The following is a 6,563-nucleotide window of genomic DNA, read 5'->3' on the forward strand; positions in this document are numbered from 1 at the left end:
TCCGAGCTGTGGGTGCTGTGCATGATGAGGTGTTAGGGGTAATATGCCCCTTACTTGTGGTTTTTTTCAGGACAAAACATCTCCTTTAGTTGCATTTTCTAGGGAAAAATCCCTCCATCTCTCTTGGTTGTATTTTTAGGGGAAATCACCTCCTTCAGTTGTATCTTTAGGGAAAACCGTCACCTTTTGTTGCAGTTTTTAGGAGAAAACCTCCTTTTGTTGCAATTCTAGGGGAAAACGTCTCCCTTGGTTGCATTTTTAGGGCAAACATTTTCCTTGCTTGAATTTTTAGCGGGAGCCATCTCTCTTGGTTGTGTTTTTAGGGGAAAACATCTCCCTAAGTTGCTTTTTCTTTTTTTAGGGAAAAACCTGTCCCTTAGTTGTATTTTTATGGAAAACATCTCCTTTAGTTGGATTCTTTGGGAAAAACATCTCCCTCAATTAAATTTTTAGGGGGAACTGTCTCTGTCAGTTGCATTTTTGGGGGAAACATCTCCCTTGGCTGTGTTTTTTGGAGGAAATCATCTCCTTTAGCTGGACTTTTAGAGAAAAAACATGCCTTTTGTTCAATTTTTAGGGGGAAAAATCTCAGTTGCATTTTTTTAAAGGAAAAACATGTCCCTTGGTTGAATTTTAAGAGGAAAACATTTCCATTGGTCGGATTTCTAGGGAAAACCAGCTCCCTTCGTTGCATTTTTCAGGGAAAACATGTCCTTTATGTAGGAAGCTTAAAAAATAGGGATTTGTGAGTCAAATAAAGCAGGAGAGACCAACTCACCACCTACAGGGACGGAAAGGGAGGGAGCAGAGGTTCAGTCATCCTAAAATCACAGAACGTCCTGAGCTGGAAGGGATCATTGAGTCCAACCCCTGGCCCTGCACAGACACCCAAAAATCCCACACTGTCCTTGAAGGTGTTGTCCAAACTCTCTTGGAGCTCTGGCAGCCTCAGCTCTCTGCTGCTGCTGCATCCTGCTCCTGTTGTCAGTGTGCTGGGCACAGATGGATCCTGCCAGGAGGATTTGGAGCCTTGCACCATTCCTTGTGACTTTGGGGCCAGTGAGTTCTGTCTGCAGGGAATGGCAGAATGGTCAGAGTGGGTGGGTGACCACACCTCTCCTCACCTGGGATCTGCCCCCTGTGCTGGCCCAGGACCCCACCACGGTGTGGGCTGGGTTAATGTGAAACCTGCTGATCCTGGTTCATACCCCTGCAAAAAGCACCCAGGTTAAAATGTTCCTGCACTGCAAGGGCTGCTGTGTTTGGTTTGGCCAGAGTCCCTTCTGCTGCTTTTCCCTTCCTTTGTCCCAGTGGGGTTGCTGGTGGGACAACACAGCCCAGGGCAGCAGGTAGCTGGGGCTAAATTCTCCACATTCCCCAAAATGAGGGAAATTGTGGCTTTTGCTCAGAGAGTTTGGGGAAGCTGCTGCTGGCCCAACAGCCACTGCCTCCAACAAGTGCTGGTGCTCTCAGGGAGGTTTCAGCAGCTTCACTCCTCACAATCTCCTTCTGAATGAGCTGAAATCCTTTTGAAATCCATCAGAATTCCTTTTGAAATCCATCAGAATTCCATTAGAAATTCATCAGAATTCCATTAGAAATCCATCAGAATTCCATCAGAAATCTGGGTACTCAGCCATGGGAGTGTGCCCTGAGAGGCTCCTCTCTCCCTGCCCCACAGGAGAACCCTTTCCTCTGAGGGAACCTTTGAGGTGCTTGTCCTTTATCCCTGCTCTGCCTTTCAGGGTTACAGCTCAGGGGTGGGCACCTCTCTGGCCTCCCAGAGCCAATATCCCGTTATACAACCTTTTCCCTGGGAATGGCTCACCCTCCCTGTGCTGAAATTCTGCCTGGTAGCGACAGTGCAAGTGGCTGTGGGACAACAAAAGAGGTTTGTGCCTTCAGGGGAGAAATAAGAATGCAAATATCTTTGGCATGAAAAAAACTCCAGTTGCGATTTGCTCCTTGGTATTTCTTGTCAGTGCTTTGCATCTGTCTCTGCCTCACCTTCCCATTCCTTTCCTTGGGGCTCTCCAAGAGCAATAAGGCTTTGGGGAGGAATGGGGGCCCTGTGGGGGGACAGGGATAGGACAAGTGCAGTCTCTCCAACCCAGAGCTTCCCAGCCCTACTGTAAAACCCTTTTTCCCCCCCATATTGTCTGCCCATTTTGGGGAGATTTCCCTGCTGCTTGGCTTGGCTGGGATCCTTTTCCCCGGCACATCCATTGTGGGTCCATCCCGTGCCTGGCAGAGCTCGCACCGGGACGTGCCTCTTCATCATCCCGGCAACTCCAGCAGCCCCGGCAGCACGGCTGCTTGTTTGAGGGCTCTGTAATCCACAGGGAAGCAGAGCAGGCCTCCTGTCCTGTCTGTGGGCATAAATCAGGCTGGAGCTGGAAAACAGGGCGGGCTGGGAAGAGCAGGGGAGCGCGGGCCCCTGCGCCGAGCCGCCGGATGGCTCAGGGACTTCCAGTTCATTTATTCTGCCGGGGTTTGCCCAGCCCTGCTCGGCATGTGAAATGTTTTCTCTGAAAGACCCAGCAGTGAGATGGGTGAAAAACATTCTCCTGTCCCAGGAGCTGGCAGAAATCCTGGTAAATCTGCAGAAGTATGTTTTTGTCGGTGCTGCTTATTCTGCGAGGAGAGCTAGTATAAACTATTCCAGGAGAAAACCTTTTTCCTGGAATAAAGTCCTGACTGTGTTCAGAGCATTGTCAGAGGCGGCTGTGCTGGGAATGGAGCTTTGCTGGTAAACATGTCAGCACTGGGGAGGCTCAACAGGGCAGACAGAGCTCCTGCCCCTCTGCCCCACGGGCAGACTCCTCACCAGGTACCTGCTGCCCTTCTTGGCTCAGATCAAAACCTCTTTAATCTTAAATTGTCAACAAAACATAAATTTATTTTTCTGCACCCCGAAAGCCTGTCTGCCCTGCCATCCATCCCCTCCAGACTGTGGATGGACATCCCCCAACAGGGTTAGCACCAAGAGCCTCACCATGGGGGTATGTCCCCATCCCACATCACTCAGCAGCTGTGGGGTCAGCACAGCCTGACCCATCACTTCTGCTTGCCTGCCTCAGTTTCCCTGACCCCAGCTGGCACAAGGGGTGACCCTGGGAGCTCCTGGAGTGGTCCTGGGTAACAGCAGGTACCCACTCGTGTTTGAATTTCTCATCCTTTGCTGTGCTCTTTTCTTCCTCCTCCTCGTGGCTGGGATGGGGATGAAATCCCTCCTGGGACTTTCAGCAGGGCCACTGGGTGGGTTTGGGCTGGAGATCAGAGCTGGGACACCCCGGGTGGGTTGTGAGCCCCGGGAGCTGGCAGGGGGACAGCTCAGCACAGCTGGGTGTGCTTCAAAGGGCGGCAGGTTTTTCTGGGCTCCAGCCACTGCTTTGCTCTCCAGGCAGGCGTGAAATGTGAAAGAATGTGAAAAATGTGAAAATGATCATGCTGGCCCCAAGATTTGTAAACTTTCTGGTTAATGTGTAATAAATACACGACAGATGCTGCCAGTGCTGTGTGGGTGACCCCTCTGTGGTGGCACTGCCAGCGGTGGCATCCCAGAGAGGCATCTCCCCTCCTGTACACCAGGGCCAGCCTGCGGGGTATCCTGCTTGGAGAGGCTTCTGGGCCTTTTCCAAACTGGTTTATCTGGTTTGGACTTCTCCAGGTTCCTGTGAACTGCCTTGCCTGGCTTGCAAAAGGCAAGGTTATTTATTTGTTCAGTCCTCCCCTGGTACAAGGTGCGTGCTGTGACGCCCAGGTGCGCCCTGTCCAGCTGAGGAGCACGCTGCCAATGCTGGTTATCCAGAGCCCTTGGATGCTGGGAGTGATTCCTCCCAGGTAGCTCATCCAGCCACCTGTGCAGTATTTCCTGCTTGGCACGAGGCGAGGAGCCACAATGTTCCTGCCACAGGCAGCCTGGGGAATCTCTCCTGAGTCATTTCGATTTTTTGCAGGAATAGCTAAAAGTCAGCTCAGTCAGCTCTGGGTGGGTCTGGATGCAGCAAAGCTGGAGGGGAACAGAGGTGCTGCAGGTCCTGGTGCAGTGCTGGACACGGGCTGGGGTTTATCCCAGGGAGGCTCCCACCTCCTCCAGCCCAGAATTTGAGCTGAAAAGGGTCAGAGAGGGCTCAGAGAGCAGTGGAGTTGGTGCCAAGGGATGGCCTCACACTCATGGATGTGGTCTGGATGTGGATGTTCCATGGGCTGTGTTCCTTGCCTTCAAACAGCTTCCGAGCATCAGGGATCAAGAAGTTTTGTCTGATGCTAATGCATGTATTTGAGCCCTTGAAGACTTTCCCTGTAATTTAGGGAGGAGAGAGTGTCCTTTGAAAATTGTGTGGGTTGTTTTTGTTAGCTGTGTCATCCTGGCATCCCTCCCCAGGGTAAATGGAAGGGACAGAGCTTTGCGGGTTCGGCTGCTTTGAGGTGTGCTGGGTTTTTCTGTGTGGCTGCAGGTGCAGCTGGGGGGTCCCTGGGGCACGCTGTGGGGTGCAGGGCCAGCCCCCAGGAGCAGGACTGGGTCTGGGATGGTGCTGCTGGGAGGATGTTTGGAGAGGCTGGGATTTGACACAGAGACCACGCTCAGCCTGGGAGGGGCTGGGAGGTGCTGGATCCCAGCAGAGGTGCCAGAGGGCAGGATTAGGTGATGTGTCTTCCCAGAAACCTGAACACCACCTGCCTGAGGTGCTCAGCTCAACTTTTGGTGCTTTATTTTTTCCTAAACCCCAATTCTAGCAGAGGGTGATATCCTGCTCCATTGTGGAGAGTCCCAGGCAGGGGACTAGGAAGTGGCTGGGACTGGGAAGGGGCTGGGATGGGGCTGGGATGGGGCTGGGATGGGGCTGGGATGGGGCTGGGATGGGGCTGGGATGGGTTGAGGTCTCCCTGACCACTGTGAATTTGGTGGCTCAGTTCTCTCCTGTCCTTGGCCCAGCCCCTGAGCAGGGAGTGTTGGACCCAAGCAAAGCTGCTCCTTTCAAGTCCCCATCCATGAAGAAATCCAAGGAAATTGCAAAGGAATTGTTGTTTTGGAAGTAAAGGCAACTTAGCTGCCATCAAACATGTCCAGAGACCTGATCCTGATTGTTGGAGCTGTGGGGATGCAGGAGGGTGCAGAACAGGACCTGAGCTCCTGGGCTTTGTTGGGGCAGGGCTGAGCAGCCTCTCCCACGGCTGAGCCCCCTCCCACAGCTCAGCCCCATCACCCACCACATCCCACCCCCATTAGCTGATGTACCGAGAGCCTCCAGGCTTCATAAATTAACACTCTGGGCTATGAATTATGAATGGAGCCACATCTCTGATCACTGCAATGCTCTGCTGACAGCCCAGGAGCTGCTGATCCAAGTGACAGCCCAAAGCTTTTAAAGATGTGAGCAGCAAAACTTGGGAATAATTTACTTTGCAAGCTGCAAACCTCTTGGCCTACAGATGGGGCTCATCGTATTCCCTCTCCTGCCTGCTCCTGTCCTGTTCTCCTCTTTTGTTTCCCAGTATTGCCTTCTCCACTCTCCCTCTGTGTTAATGGGTGTTGTCCTGCTTGGACATCCCTTGGGAGCTGCATCCCTCATGCCCTGTTCCTGCTCCAAGGTTGCTGGTACCAACTGGGGACAGCTGGGTCCTGGCCATCCCCAACTCAGGCACAGATCCCCACAGCCAGAGCAGAGCTCCTGGTGCAGGACCCAGCGGGATTTTGGCAGATTTCTGCAGCTTCATCCCCCTTTGGCCATAACTTTGTGTCCAAGACATCGTATTCCACAGCTCCATCTGCTCCGTGGAGCTCTGCCACGGCTCCATCCCTGCCATCAGAGGGATTGTCCTTGAACCTTTCCGTCTCTGGAGGCCAAATCCTGCCCTGAGCAGCTGGATGTGCTTAATCCTGGGTATTCCTGGGGTTTTTTGCCTTCTGGGCTTGTATGGATTCCTGCCTCCTCACCTCTGGGGCAGCTCCCTCTGGCTATGCTCCCTGCTCTGCCAGCACTGGGGGCAGAACTGAATTTAGACAATGAGCTTCAAACACTCGTCTGTTGTCACAAATGAAGGCAGAGCCCTGTGTGTCCCCCTCGTGGGGCTGTGCTCCTTGCAGCACTCGGGAGAAAGCCCTTGGCAAGCAGGAGGGAGCACAGGATGGCAGGAGAATGGGATGGCAGGAGCACAGGGAGGCAGCAGCATGGGATGGCAGGGTTAACCCTAACCCTAACGCTAACCCTAACCCTAACGCTAACCCTAACCCTAACCCTAACGCTAACCCTAACCCTAACCCTAACGCTAACCCTAACCCTAACGCTAACCCTAACCCTAACCCTAACGCTAACCCTAACCCTAACGCTAACCCTAACCCTAACGCTAACCCTAACCCTAACCCTAACCCTAACCCTAACCCTAACGCTAACCCTAACCATCCCAGCCTGAGCAGTGGGTGCAGGAGAAGGGCACTCCATATTCCCAGTCCTTTCCAGCTGAGCCATTGTGAAGCAGGCAGCAGAGCAATTTCAAAGGCACACTGGAGAAGGTGTTCAGCCCTGGGCTGGGATGCAGGAGCACTCCCCACGTCCTGA

The sequence above is a fragment of the Zosterops lateralis genome, assembly GCF_965231275.1.
Source record: "Zosterops lateralis genome assembly, chromosome: 18".
Lineage (NCBI taxonomy): Eukaryota > Metazoa > Chordata > Aves > Passeriformes > Zosteropidae > Zosterops > Zosterops lateralis.